This window comes from Hyla sarda, chromosome 9 (genome assembly GCF_029499605.1).
Source record: "Hyla sarda isolate aHylSar1 chromosome 9, aHylSar1.hap1, whole genome shotgun sequence".
Lineage (NCBI taxonomy): Eukaryota > Metazoa > Chordata > Amphibia > Anura > Hylidae > Hyla > Hyla sarda.
Window position 1 is genome coordinate 135,542,895 of NC_079197.1, and position 24,568 is coordinate 135,567,462.

Here is a 24,568-nt window from a genome sequence, read left to right on the forward strand (position 1 = left end):
GTACAGTACATGTATGTATGACTGGTGTACAATACATGTATGTATGACTAGTGTACAGTATATGTATGTATGTATGTATGTATGTATGACTGGTGTACAATACATGTATGTATGACTGGTGTACAGTACATGTATGTATGACTGGTGTACAATACATGTATGTATGACTGGTGTACAATACATGTATGTATGAATGGTGTACAGTACATGTATGTATGACTGATATACAGTGCATGTATGTATGACTGATTACAGTACATGTATGTATGACTGGTGTATAGTGCATGTATGTATGACTGGTGTACAATACATATATGTATGACTAGTGTACAATACATGTATGTATGAATGGTGTACAGTATATGTATGTATGACTGATGTACAGTACATGTATGTATGACTGGTGTACAGTATATGTATGTATGACTGGTGTACAATACATGTATGTATGAATGGTGTACAGTACATGTATGTATGACTGATATACAGTGCATGTATGTATGACTGATGTACAGTACATGTATGTATGACTGGTGTACAGTATATGTATGTATGACTGGTGTACAATACATGTATGTATGACTGGTGTACAATACATATATGTATGACTGGTGTACACAGTGCCGGACTGGCCATCGGGCAAAGCGGCATTTTCCCGGTGGGCCTCGGCAGTCCGTGGGCTGAGCTGTTCTCCTCCCTGCTCTGAACATAGCAGTTTACAGCCACAGCTTTAAAGGACAACTGTAGTGGTACACTTTTATATATGCCCGTGCCTCAAACAAAATAAACTCATACATACCTTCCTACTAGCCCCTGTTGGTCCGGCACAGGCCTCACGGTCCGGCAGTGCTAACCTCATTCCACTTCCTGGGGACGGGGACGCCGCAGAGCCGTCGGCGTATAACTGGCCTCAGCGATGTCCTGCCCGGTCGGTGATAGGCTAAGCCAACTGTCATATAAGGAGCTCTGGCCGGCTTCTTACATGACAGTGGGCTCAGCCTATCACTGGCCCGGGGCGGGACATCGCTACTGCCGGTGATACGCCGACGGCTCTGCGGCGTCCCCGTCCCCAGGAAGTGGAATGACGTCAGCACTGCCGGACCGTGAGGCCTGTGCCGGACCAACGGGGGCTCGTAGGAAGGTATGTATGACTTTATTTTGTTTATTTTTGAGGCCCGGCATATGTAAAAGTGTACCACTACAGTAGTCCTTTAAGAGCTGTGCCCAGGGCCGCTCTCAGGGACAACTGACAGGTCGGACAGCGGCTGAGTCTGAGGGGCGGTCTGCTGCTGCCAGGGTCTTTTCTATTCTTATCATTTTTCCCCTTCAGTTTCACAATGTTTTTATTGAATTTTATAAACATAAGAAATGTAACATATATGCAAGTTTGTCAATAGATGGTACTACACACCTAAAAAATTATCTTTGATTTTTCCTCACCTGTCGCCACTATGTTGGAGGGATTGTGGGGAACAAGGCTCCCTAAAACATATCTTCCTCACTTGTCCGGCCATAGTTACCTTTGTTTCAGAAGTAAAAAGTATGATTTTGAAATTGATCCCTCATTGCTCACAACCTAAAGATGAATTACTTCTATTACTTCTGGGTCTGGAAGATCTCCCAAAAAACATACAAACTCCGATTGTACACATATGTTTGTCATATAAAATGTTACTAGCCTCCAAATGGAAATCAAAAGAGATTCCACACATTAACGAATTAATAAATACACTGCTATCTCATTATAACTATGAGCTAATATTTTTTGGTCAAAAGGGAAAAAGAGATGAGTGTACAGCCTCATGGGAATCCTGGATTAAGCTTTATAAACCCCCATAGACCCTTACTATCTAAACTAAGTTATGATACATTTTTCCCCTTCAGGCCCTTTAGATCAGCGCTGGGGCCGCACAGACTCTGGGAGGAAGAGAGCAGCAGAGATGGAAGCTCCTCCCCCTCCATCACATGACCCCCTGTGTTCCATGCTGTATTTCCTGCTTCACCAATATAGCTGCCCACAGGAAAATGAAGCCTTCCTCTGCCCACAGCTGCTGCTATGTACAGTAAGTCACTTTCTATCTATCTCAGTGTTTCCCTACCAGGGTGCCTCCAGCTGTTGCAAAACTACAACTTCCAGCATGCCTTTGGCTGTGTGGGCATCCTGTGTTTTGTAGTTTTGTAACAGCTGGAGGCACCCTGGTTGGGAAACACTGATCCTATCTATCTATCTATCTCATATCTATCTCATATCTATCTATCTATCTATCTATCTCATATCTATCTCATATCTATCTATCTCATATCTATCTATCTCATATCTATCTATCTCATATCTATCTATCTCATATATATCTATGTCATATCTATCTATCTCATATCTATCTATCTATGTCATATATATCTATGTCATATCTATCTATATCATATCTATCTATCTCATATCTATCTATCTCATATCTATCTATCTATATCATATCTATCTATCTCATATCTATCTATCTCATATCTATCTATCTCATATCTATCTATCTATATCATATCTATCTATCTCATATCTATCTATCTCATATCTATCTATATATCTCATATCTATCTATCTATCTATCTCATATCTATCTATCTATATCATATCTATCTATCTCATATCTATCTATCTCATATCTATATCATATCTATATATCTATCTATCTCTTATCTATCTCATATCTATCTCATATCTATCTATCTCTTATCTATATCATATCTATCTGTCCATCCATCTCATATCTCTCTCATATCTATCTATCTGTCCATCCATCTCATATCTATCTATCTATCTATCTATCTATCTATCCATCCATCTCATATCTATCCATCTCATATCTATCTATCTATCTATCTATCTCAGTGTTTCCTAAAAGGGGTGCCTCCAACTTTTACATAACTACAACTCCCAGCATGCATTTGGCTGTGTGCGCATGCTGGGAATTGTAGTTTTGCAACAGCTTGAGGCACCCTGGTTGGGAAACACTTATCTATCTATCTATCTATCTATCTATCTAGATAACGGAGCAGCAGCACAACCAGAAAAAAAAGTAGGTGGAGGCAGCCTTTCAGCTCTGTTCGCAAGGCCCAAGTCCAGACAATAAAACAAAGATGGCTGCAGCTTTCAAAAATAGTGAAAAACCATGTGGGTAGCTCTATTCCATATTAAAATACAGGTGCGACGTTTTAGCTGCCTGTGCAGTGTTTTTCATGCTTGAAACGTCGCACCTGTATTTTAATATGGAATAGAGCTACCCACATGGTTTTTCACTATTTTTGAAAGCTACAGCCATCTTTGTTTCTCTATCTGTCTGTCTATCAATCATCTCTCTCTCTCTTTCTCATAACTATCTATCTATCTATCTATCTATCTATCAAGCAAAACAAACTTTCAAGGCCGCACAACCGAGCAATAGTATTCCAATAGACGGGTGCACACAGACCAGAAACCGGTCCCAGTCGCAGACCAGAAGTGGATACAGCAGTGGATCTATCTATCTATCTATCTATCTATCTCATATCTATCTATCTATTTCATATCTATCTATCTATCTCATATCTATCTATCTATTTCATATCTATCTATCTATCTCATATATATCTATCTATATCATATCCATCTATCTCCTATCTATCTATCTATCTATCTATCTATCTATCTATCTCATATCTATCTATCTATCTATCTCATATCTATCTCATATCTATCTCATATCTATCTATCTCATATCTATCTATCTCATATCTATCTATCTCATATCTATCTATCTATATCATATCCATCTATCTATCTCATATCTATCTATCTATATCATATCCATCTATCTCCTATCTATCTATCTATCTATCTCATATCTATCTATCTATTTCATATCTATCTATCTCATATCTATCTATCTATTTCATATCTATCTATCTCATATCTATCTATTTCATATCTATCTATCTAAGGTGCCTTGGATGTTTCAGACCTTGCAATGCCTGTTGAACTGTTCACACAGAAGCATATTCACAGTGTAGGGTCCGTCCCAAAATGAGGTCTCCTTACCGTGGTGGGATGGTCCACGCTATTTGGCCGCCAAATTTGCAAACTAAGTACCTCATAATTTTATAGTTTCATATTTTCATTTATTGCACTACAGCTGTATAGCTTTTCATGTTTCATCTATATACTCATGTTTTATCTATATCCTGCTGTGTGCTGCTGTATTCTCCTGTTGCTGTATATTTAGCCCAGCAGCCTGCACCTGTAAGCCAGGTCCGTATAATAGTTTGGAATCAATAGTGCTGACCAACTTATTCTATGGTTATCTATCTATCAAGCTATATGCCTCTATATTTATCTATCTATCTATCGAGCTATATGCCTCTATATCTATCTATCTATTTATCTAAGTAAAAAAAAAAAGTAAAAAAATTCCGCAGCACTCCAAAATAGTGTTGAGCGGCATAGGCCATATTCGAATTCGCGAATATATGGTCGAATATTTGTCATATATTCGCTAAATTCGCATATTCGTAATATTCTCGTTTTATATTCGCATATGCGAAAATTTGCGTATGCAGAAATGAACATATGCGAAAATTAGCATATACAGAAATTAGCATAAGAAAATTCGCACGCCGGTCTCACACAGTAGTATTAGAGCCTTCTTTACACCACACAAGCTGGAAGCAGAGAGGGATGATCACTGTGATGTGTACTGTGAAAAAAAACCGAATATTCGTAATTACAAATACATAGTGCTATATTCGCGAATAAAATTCACATTGCGAATATTCGCGAGCAACACTACTCCAAAATAGATGCAAAAGGTGGTGGATTTATTAGCCTGACGGCATAGCTACATTTCGGCTGCCCGATTGCAGCCTTTCTCAAGCTTGAGAAAGGCTGCAAGCGGGCAGCCGAAACTTCGCTATGCCGTCAGGCTAATAAATCCACCACCTTTTGCATCTATTTTGGAGTGCTGCAGAATTTTTTTACTTTGATTGTCTACCTTTGACCCGTTACAATGGGACAATAAACTGCTGGCACCCACCACATATTTCCCTTCCCGGTTGTGCTGCCCCACCGTTACTTTTATCTATTTATCTAACTATATGCCTCTATAGCTATCTATCTCTATCTATATGCCTCTATATCTATCTATCTATCTATGTGCCTCTATATCTATCTATGTGCCTCTATATCTATCTATATATCTATATGCCTCTATATCTATCTATCTATATGCCTCTATATCTATCTATCTATCTATCTATCTATCTATATGCCTCTATATCTCTCTATCTATATGCCTCTATATCTATCTATCTATCTATCTATCTATCTATCTATCTATATGCCTCTATATCTATCTTATATTCAGGGGCAGACTGACAGGTTGGGCAGCCGGGCACCCGAGGGACTGTGCCTGAGACCCCCTCTCAGGCACAGTCCCTCGGGTGCCCGGCTGCCCAACCTTTCAGTCTGCCCCTGAATATAAGATAGATATAGAGGCATATAGATAGATAGATAGATAGATAGATATAGAGGCAGATATGCAGAGCCAGAGGGGAAAAAAAAAGAAGAAGGCTGTCCCCCACAGCCTTCTTTTTTTTTTTTTTCTTTTAAAGGGAACCAATCAGAAAATGTTAGCATATATAATGCTTGGCAATGCGTTATATATGCTAAAATCATTATCCTCCCCATCCCCGTGAGATGTTTGTGCCCCCAAGGATGGTGAAGATATTAAGTTATAAAGTCGTCGTCGTCGTCCCCCCCCCCCCCCCCCCCGGCCACCCAGCAAGTAGTCCCCGGGGCGGGGACTTTCACTTACCAGCTCCTTTCTCTGCGGCCATGCCCTCGCCCCACAGCTTAGGGAGCAGACCTGTGGCCCAAGCCGTCATTCAAGTCGTCAGGGTGGGGCCATGGCAGCAGCAAATGGAGCTGGTAAGGGGCACAAACGTCCCCGGGGATGGTGAGGATAAAGATTTTATCATATATAAGGCATTGCCAAGCTTTATATATGCTAAAATCTGCTGATTGGTTCCCTTTAAATTTAATTTACCTTCAGCCTACTTGAACCGCAGAAAATTGGCCTGCCGCCAACCCCTAACCCCAACCTGGGGACACTACCTACTGGGGCACATTCTACCTGGAGAAACTACCTACTGGGGGCATTACCTACCTAGGGAAACTACCTTTTTTTTTTTTTAAACACATTTTATTGAAAATTTTCAAGAAAAAGAAAAGAAAAACAGTATAACAATCCAACGATAGAGCAAAACATTCGCCATTTGGATACAGAGCTGTGCAATAGGGTCATTAGGGCATGTGGATATATGGACTGGTACATGAGCAGTATGTAGTCAGAACAGTATTCATCATATCAACACAACAGTAGAGCTACACAGTTCAAGAATCCCATTCAAACGAGTATACATAAACATTGTGAATGTGTACCCCCTTGTCGGATATGGCAATGGTGTATTCATGATGGAAGTTGTAAGGCCCCCAAAGTATTCCCGATGACTCCCAAACAGTACCACTCAGTGGAGCTGAAGGGCCTAACTATTTCTGCAATTTCGTCTGTTGAATAATGCTCTAGAATAAACACTTCCCACTTATCAAAGAATTTGGTAGTGCGTGCGGTCTTATGTCTCTCCGAGTCAAGCCTATCGAGGTTGCATAGACGCTTCATTTGGGAAGTCACCATAGAAATAGTAGGTGGTAAGGATGACAGCCATGAATCAAAAATACATCTCAATGCCACCAATAGTATAATATGGACCAATTGGGGTACTTTCGGTAGGGATTGTCGTGAGTGGTCAGGGTCAGGTGGTCTGAATTGATGAAACAGTAGAGCTCTTGGGGAGTTAGGTAGAGTCACATTCCATGTTTGTGTAATATAGGTGAGCAGCATTCTCCAGTAGGGTACTATGTGAGAACATGTCCAAATGCCATGCCAAAGGTCAGTTAGGGGAGTGGAACATTTGGGGCAGGCAGGGAAATTGGGAGTCGGTAAGATGTTAAAACCATAGATCGCCCTATGAGCAAGTTTAAAATACGTTTCTCGCCATCGTTCATTAATGACACACCTACGAATGATCGACCACCCACGTAATACACAGTCAGAGATATCCACATCAGGGATCCATTTGGACCAGGAAGCAAATATTTTAGAGGGGTCCGTCTTGATCAACACCTTTTTAAGTGTCGCGTATATGGAGGATATTGACAGCTTATGAGGGACCGAACCAATAAGGTAATCTAGGGCATGGTCATGTGTTTCTATCTCATGGTTGCGTAAGCGTGAGGAAAAAAAAGAATATAACTGATTTAATGGGAATATATGGGACGGTGGTAATTGAAAGGTGTGCAATAAGGTTTGAGGGGATAGCCAGCGTTTGTTGGGTTTATCAATAAGATCACATGCAGAAGATAGACCCTGGTGTTCCCACAAAGTTAATGTGTGTGTAGGGATGCTTACAGGCAATTCGGGATGACAAGTCAACGGATGATATTTAGAGACCAGGAATGGTAGCTTAAATAATTTACGAACTTCCTTCCATGTGGCCACGGTGTCCCTTAAAAGGACAGATCGTTTCGTTAAGCTGGGCAGTTTCGCATAAGCGGTGTGTAACAGAATCCGCAGATCCCAGGGGTGCGTCAGCACCTTTTCCAAATCGCCTACCACATGAAAGGAAGAGCCATGGATCCAATCGATCACAAAACGAAACAAGCAAGAAAGATTGTATCCCCTCACGTTAGGGAAATTCAGTCCCCCCCTCCTGCTTGTCTAGCATTAATTTGTGTAGACCAATGCATGGACACTTGCCCGCCCAAATAAATTTAGTGAAGGCCGAATTTAATTTACGTATATCTGCGTGTTTAAGGAGTAGTGGTAAGGTCTGGAGTGGATATAGGAGCCTCGCGAAACTAATCATTTTAACTAAATGACATCTCCCCATGAAGGTTAGAGGAAGGCCATGCCATCTTGTCAGTTCAGTGCATATTTTGGAAATGATTGGGGGGAAGTTAAGCGAATAAATCGTATCAGGAGTTTTTCATACTTTGATCCCCAAATAGGTAACCGAGGAATCCGCTATGCGTATACCCAATTGAGTTATGTTATCCCCCCACTGCGGCGGGTGTACCCCCAGTGGAAGTAATTCCGATTTGGAGACGTTGACCCTATATCCCGAGAAGGTGCCAAAGAGGGTTAGGTGGTCAAGAATCACATACAATGAGGTGTCTGGGTCATTTAAGAAGAGCAAAATGTCATCTGCGAACATGGTGAGTTTCACCTCCCGCTCTCCGACATTGATGCCCTTGTACACTGGGGATGTCAGTAATGATCGCGCTAGAGGTTCCAAGGCAAGGTCGAAGAGAAGGGGCGAAAGAGGGCAACCCTGTCTCGTTCCTTTAAATAACGTAATGGGTGATGACAGTATCCCTGGCGTGTAGATCCTGGCCGTGGGCGCCCTGTATACTCCCGTTAAATAATTACGAAACGCGCCGTGCAGGCCCGCCCGGTCCAGCACCATCCCCAACCAGTCCCATCTCAAATTATCGAACGCCTTTTCGGCATCAAGAGCCAATAGCGCTGGCCGATCTCCCGGTTGAGGGCTATGCTGGAGTCGGTCCAAGACCGCCATGACCGTTCTGATATTCATGGTTGCGGATCGTTGTCTGATAAAGCCTACCTGGTGGGTACCCACTAGTGTCGGCATGAACCTCGCCAGTCTGTCTGCTAGAATTTTGGACAAGATTTTGACATCCTGGTTTATCAATGATATGGGTCTGTATGAGCCGGGATCCCTTAAGTCTTTACCCTTTTTAGGCAATACTTTAATGTAGGCCATAGAAGCTTCATCAGGGATATTGCCCGTAGATAGAAATTCCTTGTATACATCGGTAAGTAATGGTGAAAGTTGTGGTAAAAGCGATTTAAAGAATTCCCCGGTGTACCCGTCAGGGCCTGGCGCTTTATTGTTATGTAGGTTGCGGATGACGGCCTGAATTTCTGCCTCCGTGACTGGAGCATTAAGCACCTCCCTCTGGTCATCCGACAGAGAGGGGAGATCAAGACTCCTCAAAAATGTTTCTCCTGCCAGTAGGTTAGAAGGGGAGTCTGCATATAATGTGGCATAAAAGTTTTCCAATATTTTATTAATGGCGTGAGGGTCGTGTTTTAAAGTACCCGTGGAGTCCCTAAGTGTAGTTATGTGGGAGGGGGGCTGTCTCCCTTTCGCCAGGCCAGCCAAAAGACGTCCAGCTTTGTTGCCGTGACGGAAGAGATCAACCTCAAATTGGGATCTTTTCATACGTTCATGTCTGTCTAGCCATATCTCGTAGTCAGATTTGGCCTGCTTCCATGTCTCCTTATGGGATTCGTTTGGGGAATTAAGAAAAAGAGCGTAGGCTTCCCTTAGGCGAGAGCTGGTGGCGAGAAGTTGTGTGCGGGATTTGCGCTTTAGTGCCGAGATATGGGCTATCAACCATCCCCTGAGGACTGCCTTCCCTGTTTCCCAGAACAATACTGGGTGTTGCCTGTGTGAGTCATTAGTAGTCGCAAATTCTAACCACCAAGCCCTGAGCAACTCCACGAAGTCCTCGTCTTTTGTCAGATAGGAAGGAAATCTCCAGAGTATATCAGTTCCCTTGGGGCAAGAGGGAAATAGATGTAAGATCATTGGGGCATGGTCTGATAATGCCAGATCTCCAATGTCCACCGAACACAACCGGTAGCTCAACTCAATGCTCATAAGAAAATAATCTATTCTCGACCATGATCTGTGGATACTGGAGAGATGCGTAAACTCTCTATCGTCCGGATGGACAAGTCTCCAGGCATCTACTAAGCCCAATTGGTCTATGAAGGGTGCGAGAATACAATCCCGAGCTCTCGGTAATGGGTTATGAACATTAGGGTTGTTCCGATCTACTCGGACATCCAGAACGGTGTTTAGGTTGCCCCCTATCAGTTTCCTGTCTACTGTATCCGATTGGATCTCACTAGCCAATTCCCTAAAAAAGAGCCATTCTCCCCATTAGGTGCGTAAATATTGTATAGGCTCAGGATTTCCCCATTGTGTTCTATGGTGAGGTGTGATACTCTGCCGTCCGAGTCAGTACTGTGAGGGATAAGAGAAAAGGCAAATGACTTGTGCAATAGTGTGAGGACTCCCGCTTTGCCGTCTTTGGCGGAGGACCCGTAAACCTGACCCACCCATTGTTGACGCATCCTGAAGAAATCCTGGTCTGTTAGGTGGGTTTCTTGTAATAACACAATATCTGGAGAATAGGACCTCTTCAGGAAGCGTAAAAACAATCTCCGTTTGTGTGGGGACCTAAGGCCCTTCACATTCCAGGATATAACTTTAAGCATAACAATACCCCGCTAATGAGACCGGCAGATATATATCAGAAAACACTAAAGAATATGCAGTCGGAAGAAGGCATGTCATAGTAGTGACTAAAAGAAACCAATGTGTGTTCTGACAATAACGTGTAGCTTTAGTGTGTAGTATGAAACCCATGTCCTGTAAAGAAAAACAGCGTGGAGAATAATGCAACATAGTCATCATAATGAAAAGATAAACAAAAACCATCAAAAAAACACTAATGAGAACCCAGTGGGCCGACAGATGGAACCAATCGCACCAGGTCGGGTTAAGGGACTTCCTTTTTTAAGGCGACATAGGTAGCATCAAAAACAACAGGGCAATGAGGCCCCCCGCCCCCTCCCCCTCCCTAGTCGGCTCCGAGACCCGGTGATATCAACGTTAGAACACATGTTAGAGACACGCTAACCCAGGGAGAAGTAGTGTCCAATCTTGGCCTCTTGCAATGGTAAGCCCCCTCCGCAAAAAGAAAAAAATATACAAACATAATAGAGTAATAGGAGAAGAAGAAAAAAACCTGTTCCCAGTGGATTGCGTTGTGGTCGGTCTGTCCAAAAGGAGGATCAGTCAGCGAGGCAGTGCAAAAAGGAATACAAGTCTCAGTCTGGTGAGGAGGTGCGTTCCCCGCCGTGTCCATTCCTTGGAGAGCGTTGTCTACGTCGGCGACTTCTCGGCGCAGGAGGGCATGCTACATCTCTGGCAGGTGATCTGGAGCGGTCATCTCGCCTGGAAGAGCGGGACCTCCTACTCGGGGTAGCGCGTGCAGATCTTCTGGACGAGGAATTCAGGATTTGTTCCAAAGATGAGGAAGCGGCTTCTGGAGATTTATAGGTGGAAATAGATCCGTCAGGGTGGAACACTCGCAATATAGCAGGATACTGTAACTGGAATCTGTATTTGGCTTTAAAGAGTGCAGTACAGATGGTGCTTGTCACGATGCCGGCTGGCAGGTAGTGGATCCTCTGTGCCAGAGAGGGATAGCGAGGACCGTGCTAGTGGACCGGTTCTAAGCCACTACAGGTTTTCACCAGAGCCCGCCGCAAAGCGGGATGGTCTTGCTGCGGCGGTAGTGACCAGGTCGTATCCACTAGCAACGGCTCACCTCTCTGGCTGCTGAAGATGCTGAAGATAGGCGTGGTACAAGGGAGTAGGCAGAAGCAAGGTCGGACGTAGCAGAAGGTCGGGGGCAGGCGGCAAGGATCGTAGTCAGGGGCAACGGCAGGAGGTCAGGAACACGGACTAGGAACAGACAAGGGAACGCTTTCACTAGGCACAAGTGCAACAAGATCCGGCAAGGGAGTGCAAGGGAAGTGAGGTAATATAGGGAAGTGCACAGGTGATTACCAATTAAGCTAATTGGGAAGATTGGGCCAGGCACCATCATTGGTGCACTGGCCCTTTAAATCGCAGAGACCCGGCGCGCGCGAGCCCTAGGGAGCGGGGCCGCGCGCGCCGGGACAGGACCGAGGGAGAGCGAGTCAGGTACGGGGGCCGGGGTGCGCATCGCGAGCGGGCGCTATCCGCATCGCGAATCGCATCCCGGCTGAAGGCGGGACCGCAGCGCACCCGGTCAGTGGATCTGACCGGGGCGCTGCAACAACGAAGATGAGGCGGGCGCTCCGGGGAGGAACGGGGACCCGGAGCGCTCGGCGTAACAGTACCCCCCCCCCTTGGGTCTCCCCCTCTTCTTGGGGCCAAAGAACCTGAGGAAAACAAACTCAATTTTTCCGTGATGAGGTCCGATGCAAATTAGGAGGGGTTCTGTGTGGAAACGTACGAGACAGTCCAATCTTTTATTGTAAAAACAATAGATGTAGAGGGGTCTGGCGAGACTGGTCACAGGAACGTAGAACCTGTTGATGAGAGAGGCCAAAAAAAATTTTCCTGCAGATCCGGAGTCCAAGAAGAGCATAGTAGAGAAGGAGAAGGTAGAGGCAGATATCCGCACAGGCACAGTAAGGCGTGGAGAAGCAGAGTTGACATCAAGAACTGTGTCACCTTTGTGCGGAGTCAGCGTACGTCTTTCCAGGCGGGGAGGACGGATAGGACAATCCTTCAGGAAGTGTTCGGTACCGGCATAGTACAGGCAAAGATTCTCCATGCGGCGTCGTGTCCTCTCTTGAGGTGTCAAGCAAGACCGGTCAACTTGCATAGCCTCCGCGGCGGGAAGCACAGGAACAGATTGCAGAGGACCAGAGGAGAGAGGAGCCGGAGAGAAAAAACGCTTCGTGCGAACAAAGTCCATATCCAGGCGGAGCTCCAGACGCCATCCGGAAGAACGCATGTCAATGCGAGTGGCTAGATGAATGAGTTCATGTAGGTCAGCAGGAGTCTCTCGTGCGGCCAGAACATCTTTAATGTTGCTGGATAGGCCTTTTTTAAAGGTCGCGCAGAGAATCTCACTATTCCAGGACAACTCGTAAGCAAGAGCACGGAACTGAATGGCGTACTCGCCAACGGAAGAAACACCCTGGGCCAGGTTCAGCAGGGCAATCTCGGCTGAAGAAGCTCGGGCAGGTTCCTCAAAGACACTTCGAATTTCCGAGAAGAAGGAGTGTACAGAGGCAGTGACGGGGTCATTGCGGTCCCAGAGCGGTGCGGCCCATGACAGGGCTTTTCCAGACAGAAGGCAGAACACGAAAGCCACCTTAGACCTTTCAGTAGGAAACTGGTCCGACATCATCTCCAAGTGCTGGGAACATTGCGAAAGAAAGCCACGGCAATACTTAGAGTCCCCATTAAATTTGTCCGGCAAGGACAGGCGGAGGCTAGGAGTGGCCACTCGCTGCGGAGGAGGTGCAGGAGCTGGCGGAGGAGAAGATTGCTGGAGAAGTTGCGACTGAAGTTGGTGCGAAATGGTGGACATTTCCGACAGCTGACGGGTTAGAAGGGCGATCTGTCGGGCTTGCTGGGCGGCCACCGTGGTGAGGTCAGCGACAACTGGCAGAGGAACTTCAGCGGGATCCATGGCCGGATCTACTGTCACGATGCCGGCTGGCAGGTAGTGGATCCTCTGTGCCAGAGAGGGATAGCGAGGACCGTGCTAGTGGACCGGTTCTAAGCCACTACAGGTTTTCACCAGAGCCCGCCGCAAAGCGGGATGGTCTTGCTGCGGCGGTAGTGACCAGGTCGTATCCACTAGCAACGGCTCACCTCTCTGGCTGCTGAAGATGCTGAAGATAGGCGTGGTACAAGGGAGTAGGCAGAAGCAAGGTCGGACGTAGCAGAAGGTCGGGGGCAGGCGGCAAGGATCGTAGTCAGGGGCAACGGCAGGAGGTCAGGAACACGGACTAGGAACAGACAAGGGAACGCTTTCACTAGGCACAAGTGCAACAAGATCCGGCAAGGGAGTGCAAGGGAAGTGAGGTAATATAGGGAAGTGCACAGGTGATTACCAATTAAGCTAATTGGGAAGATTGGGCCAGGCACCATCATTGGTGCACTGGCCCTTTAAATCGCAGAGACCCGGCGCGCGCGCGCCCTAGGGAGCGGGGCCGCGCGCGCCGGGACAGGACCGAGGGAGAGCGAGTCAGGTACGGGGGCCGGGGTGCGCATCAGTGGATCTGACCGGGGCGCTGCAACAACGAAGATGAGGCGGGCGCTCCGGGGAGGAACGGGGACCCGGAGCGCTCGGCGTAACAGTGCTGAAAGCTCGTCTCCGTTTAGCCACCTCCACAGAGAAATCTTCAAATATGAGAAGGCTCATACCCTGGACTACAAGGGGTTGGGACAGTCGTCTGTAAGCACGCAATATCTGCACCTTATCATTGAAGTCCAGGAGTTTCAAAATTACTTGCCGAGGGCGATGTGCCAAAGCTGCAAGACCATTTGAAGACGGATCTGGAGGCGGGCCGATCCTGTGTGCCCTTTCCACCCGGCAGGGGTGCAACAGGCCCAGTGTTTTGGGTAAGTCCCTCTCACAGAACCGTTGTAGATCAGCGGGGTGTATAGATTCTTGTACACCCACTATACGCAGGTTATTCCTTCTGGACCTGTTTTCAAGGTCCTCCATTTTCTCCGATACTCTGAACAGTTCAACTTCTGCCGCTTTCAATCGTCGTTCCATAATAGAATCACCATCCTCCAAGTGTGACACCCTCTGCTCCACATCAGTGATTCGCCCTGTATGAGCAGACACCTCCAAAGTCAGGTTCTGTAAGGTAGCTTTAAGAACTTCCTCCACTATCTGTTGCACATTAGGTGTAATGCGGAGTGCCATTTCAGTGGCCAGCATTTGATAGTCAATGTGTACTGGCAGTCCTTGTGAGATCAGAGGCTGGCTTGCTGGTGCTGCATTCTCAGAGATGTTATATATGCCCCTGTTATCTGCATTATCCACCTGTCCTGGAAGTAAGGCACTGGCAGGTGAGGGGGCTGGCAAAGTGACCTCCATTTCCCCCTGAGAGTCCTCAGTGTGTGGAGAGGGCTTAAGAGGCTGTGGGAGTGCAGCGCAGGCCGCCCGTGGCACTGCGTTATTATCAAGCGCGGCCATTTTAGGTGAGCCGCCGGCTGATTTCATGGTGGAGGCCGGTGGCGGCGTTGTGGGCGGACCTCCACTGCGCTGAATGAAGCGCTCCATACCTGGAGGTGAGCGGCATCTCTGGGGGCCTTTCACTGGGGCGAGAGGGCGTATGGAGCCGGGTACTGGCAGGTACAAGCTGGGGAGGTGCGGGAGCTCACTGCAGAGGCTCCTACATCGGCCGTGCCGGAACCGGAAGTCCGGGAAACTACCTTTTATGGGCATTACCTACCTGGGGTCACTACCTACAGAAGGCCCTACCTATTAGGGGAATTAACTACCTGGGGGCACTATCTACTGGACCTTACCTACCTGGATCACTACCTACTGGGTACCTTACCTATTTTGAGCCTTATCTACTACCTCCTGGGGGTATAACCTACCTGGGGGGCACTACCTACTGGGGAAATTACCTACTGCCTACCTTTTGGGGGCATTACCACCCTACTAGGGGCTTCTAAGCTACAACCTACCTGGAGGCATAACTTGGTACCTATGGGGGGCATAACCTACCTGGGGCACTACTTACTGGGGGCATTACCTACAATCTACCTACTGGGGGCATTACCACCCTACTAGGGGCTTCTACCTTATTGGGTAGATTCTCTACCCTGTCTACTGGGGGCATTACCTAGGGCATTGAGGGTAGGGACAGATGGGGAATGATGTTAAAAAGTGCAAGGCTAATATGTTTGTTGTCTGGCAGATTCTGTGGTCACGACTCATTTAAAGGTTGGAAGAAGACTTCATGACGGTCTGAGCAAGACAGAGAAGGAAAGAGAAGAGAGCGACTCCAAGAAGACACCTCCTGTGAGTCAGTACATGTAACTGCACTGTAATCACTTGTTCGGTTTGCAGAGCCTGTATAGAGCAGGGGTCACTACTATGTGGGCTATATATGGGGGATATTGGCAGATATATGTTCTGTGGTTTTTATACACTGAACATATGTGGTGGTAATGGTAGTGGTCATGGTGTGCTATTCTCACTTGTATACTGGTATTGGTGATATTGGTCTCAGCATACAGGATTTGGTCAGTAACAGTATGATGGTAATATGTATGGTAATAATATTGCTCCTTGTATACTGGTATTATTGGTAATATTGATCTCAGTATACAGGATTTGGTTAGTAACAGTATGATGGTAATATGTATGGTTATGATATCTCCTTGTATACTGGTATTATTGGTAATATTGGTCTCAATTTACATGATATGGTCAGTAACAGTATGATGGTAATATAAATGGTGATAATATTCCTCCTTGTATACTGGTATTTTTGGTAATATTGGTCAGCTTACAGGATTTGGTCAGTAACAGTATGATGGTAATATGTATGGTTATGATATCTCCTTGTATACTGGTATTATTGGTAATATTGGTCAGTTTACAGGATTTGGTCAGTAACAGTATGATGGTAATATGTATGGTTATGATATCTCCTTGTATACTGGTATTATTGGTAGTATTGGTCTCAATTTACAGGATATGGTCAGTAACAGTATGATGGTAATATAAATGGTGATAATATTCCTCCTTGTATACTGGTAATATTGGTCAGTTTACAGGATTTGGTCAGTAACCGTATGATGGTAATATGTATGGTGATAATATTCCTCCTTATATACTGGTATTATTGGTAATATTGGTCAGTTTACAGGATTTGATCAGTAACAGTATGATAGTAATATGTATGGTGATAATATTCCTCCTTGTATACTGGTATTATTGATAATATTGATCTCAGTATATTGGATTTGGTCAGTAACAGTATGTTGGTAATACATGTGATGTTTTTCCTCCTTATATACCGGTGTTATTTGGTAACGGTATGATTTGTTTAGAGACATGTGTTTCTATCATGGGAAATTGTCTTATCTTAACAGGCTAAGTTCATAAAGTGTATTTCATGCATATTTCATAAAAAAAATGTGTCCACAAAATCACAGAAAGGTTGCGGCAGTATTTTTAACATTAAAGGGGTACTCCATTGAAAACCTTTTTTCTTTTAAATCAACTGGTGCCAGAAAGTTAAACATATTTGTAAATTACTTCTATTAAAAAATCTTAATCATTCCAGTACTTATTAGCTACTGAATGCTACAGAGGAAATCCCTTTCTTTTTGGAACACTGATGGCATCATGAGCACAGTGCTCTCTGCTGACGTCTCCATTTTAGCAACCATGCATAGCAGATGTATGCTAAGGGCAGCATGGTGGCTTAGTGGCTAGCACTGCTGCCTTACAGTGCTGGTGCATTGGGTTCAAATCCCACTAAGGACAACAATAAATAAAGTGTTGTTATTATTATTATTATTATTATTATAACGTCAGCAGAGAGAACTGTGCTTGTGATGTCATCAGAGAGCATTCCAAAAAGAAAAGAATTTCCTCTGTAGTATTCAGCAGCTAATAAGTACAGGAAGGATTAAGATTTTTTAATAAAAGTAATTTACAAATCTGTTTAACTTTCCGGAGCCAGTTGATTTAAAAGAAAAAAGGTTTTCACCGGAGTACCCCTTTAATATGATCTATGTAAGTCTATGAAAAAGTGGTTGTTTTGCACACAATATTTTTTTTAAAAAGGACATAATTTTACGATCCGCGACATGTCACTTTTTCACACTGCTCTAAAAAATATATCCTTTTTTTTACATATCGTGTGCACAGACAACTACTTACCCATACACTTACCGTACATTTTTTCCTACTTTATGTTGCCTATTATAACCAACTATGATAAAAAAATGTCCCCTCCCATTTGTGGCTCCACCTCCACATAGCCACACCCACAGATAAAATGGGCTGCTTATTGTAAAGTGCCCGGGCCTGTTAAGGAAACATCTCTTCCCTATGGCTAATAACGTTATAATAGTAAGTTTATTTATAACACTTTTTGACACCATACACAGATTGATTATTTCATCGGACAAACCCTTTAAGGGGGTCCTCTCAAATGCAAGAATATTTTAGCTTTTTGTAGGAAATAACCATTTTAAAAATCAAGACAAAGTATTATCAGCTGCTGTATAGCCCCAGAGGAAGTTTTGCAGATCTTTCCAATCAGACAAGGAGCTCACTGTTGCTACCTCTGTCTTTGTCAGGAACTGTTCAGAGCAGGGGAGGTTTGCTTTAGGGATTTATTGGTCTGGACAATTTAACATATGGTGCAAAAGTGTCAGATTGGAAAGAACTACACCTCCAGGCATAGAGCAGCTGATAAGTGCTGTGAGGCTTGAATTTTTTTTTACAAATCTGTAGACCTTTTTGTCACCTATTAATTTGAAAATATATATATTTTTTCTTTTCCCTTAAAGGAACCCCTGCGATCTCCTGCCCAGCACCTACCTCTCTGAGAGGAGCACATACTACAAATGGCACACACTATCCATTTCAATTTGTGCACCAGGGATGCCCGAGTACAGTACTTGGGTCTCTTCAGTGCTCCTATAGAGAATGAATGGAATCTGTAGCACACTCTCCTCTCAGAGGGCCTGGGTGCCAGGCAGGATGGAGTCCCAGCGGTCAGAGCCCCTGCGATCAGACACTTATCCACCATACTGTGTATAGGGGATACGTTGTTTTTCCTTGGACTACCCATTTAAATACAGATCTGCAATAAAACATTACAAAAATGTATTTAAACAGTGACATTTTACATTTTCAGGATTTTCCTCCTTCAGTCATGGACATTTTTTTATTTTTTGGGGAAATCCTCTATAAACCAAAACCCTACTTTTCTCTAAAAATGTTTTATTTTTTTTATTTTTTTAAAGGAACGCTTGGCTTGCTTGCAATTTCTAATGCCTCCTATGGGATATCAATGATCTCAGACATCTGTTCCCGAGTCCACATCTATTTAATTTTGCCCTTTTAAAGCATGTTTTATTTTTGACCCTTTACTTAGCTAGAAATTGCACAAGTTCAACATTCCTCCTGAAGTCACTTAGCATTAAATTCCCAAAGTTACAGAACTGACATATCCCAGAGCTTCACTTCCCAATCTTCTATTATATCCAATTGTCAAAAAAATATTACTACGCAGTATGGATAATGGAATTTTTTTAAAGGAAATTGATGGAATTTGAATCAATTTTCTGCTGCAGCTAATGCTGAATCTTCTTTGACTAATATTGATTTTCTTAAAGGGAAAAAACGCTATTAAATCAATTTTGGCAACTAGTGTTGACCTTTCACCTCAGAGTAACAGATATGTGTGGCTTTAAAACATGCATTCAATTGTTTTTGTTTTTTTTAAATCAATATTTTTTGCAAATGAAGGAAACAGGGATATACATGGCACCTGCTATACTGAATTGTGAATGTAGTGAAGCGGACATAATCCATATTAGCATATGTTAGTATATGTTAATGTTAAAAAGGGATGTAGCAGTATGCCATACAGCAGAATCCGTTTCCCATTAACTTACATATATATCTTGGCATACACAGTAGAGTAACTGGCTACATTTTTACATTCAGCGAAATTAAACGTACTGTAATAGAAAAACATTGACATGGATACGAAAATGCAGTGTGAACCCAGCCTTATAGATGTTCACAGGGTTATTATGAACCAGGGACTTGTTTCTTATTTATAACTACCGTATTTTTCACCATATAAGACGCACCCAATTGTAAAGCATAAAAATCTAGAACCAAATACAATGTAAAGTATAGGACAGTGATCTTCAACCTGCGGACCTTCAGATGTTGCAAAACTACAACTCTCAGCATGCCCAGACAGCCGCTGGCTGTTCGGGCATGCTGGGAGTTGTAGTTTTGCAACATCTGGAGGTCCGCAGGTTGAAGACCACTGGTATTGGAGGTAATACTCACGTGTCCCCGCCGCTCCGGACCCGTCACCGCTCGTCACCGCTGCCCTGGTTGTCGGCCTCCATCGCTGTCGCCGCGTGTCCCCGTCGCTCTGGAACGTCTCTGCTGCCCAGTATCCTCGCTCTCCGTCGCCGCCATTACGTCGCTCCGCACGCCGCTCCTATTGGATGACAGGACGGCAGGGGATCCCAGCACGGAGCAGACACCGAGGAGGCAGGTAAGGTCCCTCCCGGTGTCCTGTAAGCTGTTCGGATGCGGCGGTCCTGAACAGCCTGACTGAGCAGCCGGGTTAGTGTCACTTTCACTTCAGACGCGGCAGTCAGCTTTGGTCGCCGCGTCTGAAAGGTTAATACAGGGCATCACCGCGATCGGTGATGTCCTGTATTAGCCGCAGGTCCCGGCCGTTGATGGCCGCAGGGACTGCCGGTTTTAATGTGTATTCACTGTATAAGATGCACCAGCTTACACCCCCCCCCCCCCCCCCCCCCAGTTTTGGGGAAGTTTTGCATCTTATACGGTACTACTTAGTATTCATTTTCTATTTAGAAGGATTATCTCAATTATTTCTAAATTTTTTACATTGCCTAGTTCCTTGGTCCCCCTATTCAGCATTACTGATTCATTATAACAATTACATATTATTAGGGTTATATTATCTCCAGTGACCCTCTATGGTGCCCTAAGTTATCTCTAATTATTATATTTAGTCATAGTTTTTGTCTATTGTTTTATGTTTTTATGTGTATTTATTATCTATATTAACAAATATGTATTTGTGAGCAGTTTGTGTTGTATCATTTTTTGGTTGAGAGGAGTTTGTAGATTTTATATGTTTCAGAGGTACCTTTTCACTTTAAATGGTAACTCTCATTAAAACTAATTTTTGCTAATGCACTCCTTATATTAAATAAAAAAATATTTCCAATATACTTTGTTTAAAAAAATGAAGTTTTCTATGTTTTATTTGTGCTTAAAAAAGCTCAAGAGCTCATTTTCCCCCATCTCATACACAGACTTAGGACCGAAGCCCAAACACAGGAAGTGCAGCCTGGAGTGCTGAGGGGGGTGTGTCCAACCAACAGCATATGTGTCACGATTCGGCTGGCTGGAGGTGGATCCTCTGTGCCAGAGAGGGATTGGCGTGGACCGTGTCGGTGGACCGGTTCTAAGTTGCTACTGGTATTCACCAGAGCCCGCCGCAAAGCGGGATGGTCTTGCAGCAGCGGTAGCAACCAGGTCGTATCCACCGGCAACAGCTCAACCTCTCTGACTGCTGAGATAAGCGCGGTACAAGGGAGTAGACAAGAGCAAGGTCGGACGTAGCAGAAGGTCAGGGCAGGCAGCAAGGATCGTAGTCAGGGACAACGGCAGGAGGTCTGGAATACAGGCTAGGAACACACAAGGAAACGCTTTCACTGGCACAATGGCAACAAGATCCGGCGAGGGAGTGCAGGGGAAGTGAGGTATAAGTAGGGAGTGCACAGGTGAGGATACTGATTAGGCCTGCTGCGCCAATCAGTGGCGCAGTGGCCCTTTAAATCGCAGAGACCCGGCACGCGCGCCCTAAGGAGCAGGGCCGCGCGCGCCGGGACAACACAGACGGGGAACGGGTCAGGTACGGGAGCCGAGATGCGCATCGCGAGCGGGCGCGTCCCGCATGGCGAATCGCATCCTGGCCGGGAGCAATATCGCAGCGCACCCGGTCAGCAGGTCTGACCGGGGCGCTGTGAATAAAAGAACGCTGCGAGCGCTCCGGGGAGGAGCGGGGACCCGGAGCGCTCGGCGTAACAGTACCCCCCTTGGGTCTCCCCCTCTTCTTGGAGCCTGAGAACCTGAGGATAAGACTTTTGTCCAGGATGTTGTCCTCAGGTTCCCAAGATCTCTCCTCTGGGCCGCAATTCTCCCAGTCAACCAAAAAGAATCTTTTACCTCTGACCGTCTTGGATGCTAGAATCTCCTTCACCGAAAAGACATCAGATGACCCGGAAACTGGAGTGGGAGAAAAAACTTTGGGAGAGAAGCGGTTAAGGATGAGTGGTTTAAGGAGAGAGACATGGAAGGCATTGGGAATACGGAGAGAAGGAGGAAGAAGGAGTTTGTAAGAGACAGGGTTGATCTGGCACTTGATTTTGAAAGGACCAAGATAACGTGGTCCCAGTTTATAACTGGGGACACGAAAGCGGACATACTTAGCGGAGAGCCATACCTTGTCCCCGGGAGCAAAAATGGGGGGAATTCTTCTTTTCTTATCAGCAAATTTTTTCATCCGGGATGAAGCCTGTAAAAGAGAATTTTGGGTTTCTTTCCATATGGTGGAAAGGTCTCGAGTCACTTCATCAACAGCGGGCAAACCAGAGGGCATGGGAGTGGGGAGGGGAGGAAGAGGGTGACGGCCGTACACCACGAAGAATGGGGATTTAGCAGAGGATTCGGAGACTCTGAAATTGTACGAGAGTTCGGCCCATGGTAGAAGATCTGCCCAGTCATCCTGGCGGGAGGAAACAAAATGTCGCAAATAGTCACCCAGGACCTGATTAATTCTTTCTACTTGCCCATTGGATTGGGGATGATAAGAAGAAGAGAAGTTTAATTTGATCTTGAGCTGCTTACAGAGGGCCCTCCAGAATTTAGACACAAATTGAACGCCTCTATCCGAGACGATATGCGTGGGCAACCTGTGAAGGCGAAAAATGTGTATAAAAAATTGCTTCGCCAACCGAGGCGCCGAAGGAAGGCCTGGAAGAGGGCTAAAATGTCATCTTGGAGAATCGATCAACGACCACCCAAACAACTGTGTTGCCATGGGATAAAGGCAAGTCAGTAATAAAGTCCATACCAATCTGTGACCAAGGTTGTTCAGGAACAGGCAGAGGATGAAGGAGACCAGCAGGCTTCTGGCGAGGGGTCTTATCCCGGGCACAGACAGTACAAGCCCGCACGAAATCAACAACATCAGTCTCCAGAGTAGGCCACCAATAAAATCGAGAGATGAGTTGGATGGATTTTTTGATGCCAGCATGGCCTGCGAGGTGGGAGGAGTGTCCCCACCTGAGAATCCCGAGGCGCTGGCGTGGAGAAACGAAGGTCTTCCCTGGAGGAGTTTGTCTGATGGAAGCTGGAGAAGTGGAGATCAGACAGTCCGGAGGAATGATGTGTTGCGGGGAGGCTTCCACTTCAGAGGCATCTGAAGAACGAGAGAGGGCATCAGCCCTAATGTTCTTGTCAGCATGGCGAAAATGAATTTCAAAGTTAAAACGGGCAAAGAACAACGACCACCTAGCCTGGCGAGGGTTCAGCCGTGTGGCAGACTGGAGATAAGAGAGATTCTTTTGGTCAGCGTATATAATAACTGGATATTTGGATCTCTCCAGCAGGTGCCTCCATTCCTCAAGCGACAATTTTATGGCCAGTAATTCTCGATCACCAATGGAGTAGTTTTTCTCCGCCGGAGAGGAGGTCCTAGAAAAAAAAACACAAGTAACAGCATGCCCGGAAGAATTCTTTTGTAGAAGAACTGCTCCAGCTCCCACCGAGGAGGCGTCTACCTCCAATAAGAAGGGTTTAGATGGGTCAGGTCTGGAGAGTACGGGAGCAGAAGAAAAGGCAGACTTGAGATGTTTAAATGCGTCTTCCGCTTGAGGAGACCAGGACTTAGGATTGGCGTTTTTCTTGGTTAGAGCCACGATAGGAGCCACAATAGTGGAAAAGTGTGGAATAAATTGTCTGTAATAATTGGCGAACCCCAAAAAACGTTGGATAGCACGGAGTCCGGAGGGGCGTGGCCAATCCAATACGGCAGATAGTTTATCTGGGTCCATTTGTAGTCCCTGGCCAGAGACTAAGTATCCTAGGAAAGGAAGAGACTGACATTCAAAGTGACATTTTTCCATTTTGGCATATAATTGATTGTCCTGAAGTCTCTGAAGAACCATGCGGACATGCTGGCGGTGTTCTTCTAGGTTAGCAGAAAAAATCAGAATATCGTCCAGGTAAACCACAACACAGGTATATAGAAGATCACGAAAAATTTCATTTACAAAGTCTTGGAAGACGGCAGGGGCGTTGCAAAGGCCAAAGGGCATAACCAGATATTCAAAGTGTCCATCTCTGGTGTTAAATGCAGTCTTCCATTCGTCCCCCTCCCTGATGCGGATGAGATTATAAGCACCTCTTAAGTCCAGCTTGGTAAAGATGTGGGCGCCTCGTAGGCGGTCAAAGAGTTCCGAAATAAGAGGTAGGGGGTAGCGGTTTTTTACAGTGATTTTATTAAGTCCGCAGTAATCAATGCAAGGGCGTAGGGAGCCGTCTTTTTGGGAAACAAAAAAAAATCCAGCTCCGGCAGGAGAGGAGGACTTGCGGATAAACCCCTTTTTTAAGTTCTCCTGGATGTACTCTGACATGGCTTGAGTTTCCGGAGCAGACAGAGGATAGATTCTGCCCCGGGGTGGAGTAGTACCCGGGAGGAGGTCAATAGGACAGTCATAAGGCCTGTGAGGAGGCAAAGTCTCTGCTTGTTTTTTGCAAAAAAAACATCAGCATAATCCAGATAGGCCTTGGGAAGACCAGATACCGGGGGAACCACAGGGTCTTGACTGTGAGTATTGGGAGCCGGTTTAAGACAGTCCTTGTGGCAAGAAGTACCCCAGTTCTTGATTTCCCCTGTGGTCCAATCAAGGGCTGGGGAATGGCGTTGAAGCCACGGTAATCCAAGAAGAATTTCTGAAGTGCAGTTAGAGAGGACCAAAAATTCTATTTTTTCGTGATGGGGTCCGATGCACATTAAGAGAGGTTCCGTGC

General features: G+C 45.2%; 1 protein-coding gene across 6 annotated transcripts in view; it reads right to left on the reverse strand.

Annotated features, from left to right (window-relative positions):
- SLC8A2 (solute carrier family 8 member A2) overlaps nucleotides 1-24,568 on the reverse strand; it is a 176,904-nt gene that overhangs the window by 57,332 nt on the left and 95,004 nt on the right. The window contains exon 1 of one of the 6 annotated variants that reach the window (XM_056541534.1): nucleotides 800-841. The exons of 4 other annotated variants lie outside the window; for them this stretch is intronic. The gene's annotated coding sequence lies outside the window, so the exon portion shown is untranslated. Of the gene's footprint in view, nucleotides 1-799; nucleotides 842-24,568 lie in introns of those variants that run through there. One more of the 6 variants, XM_056541532.1, reaches the window with a different exon arrangement.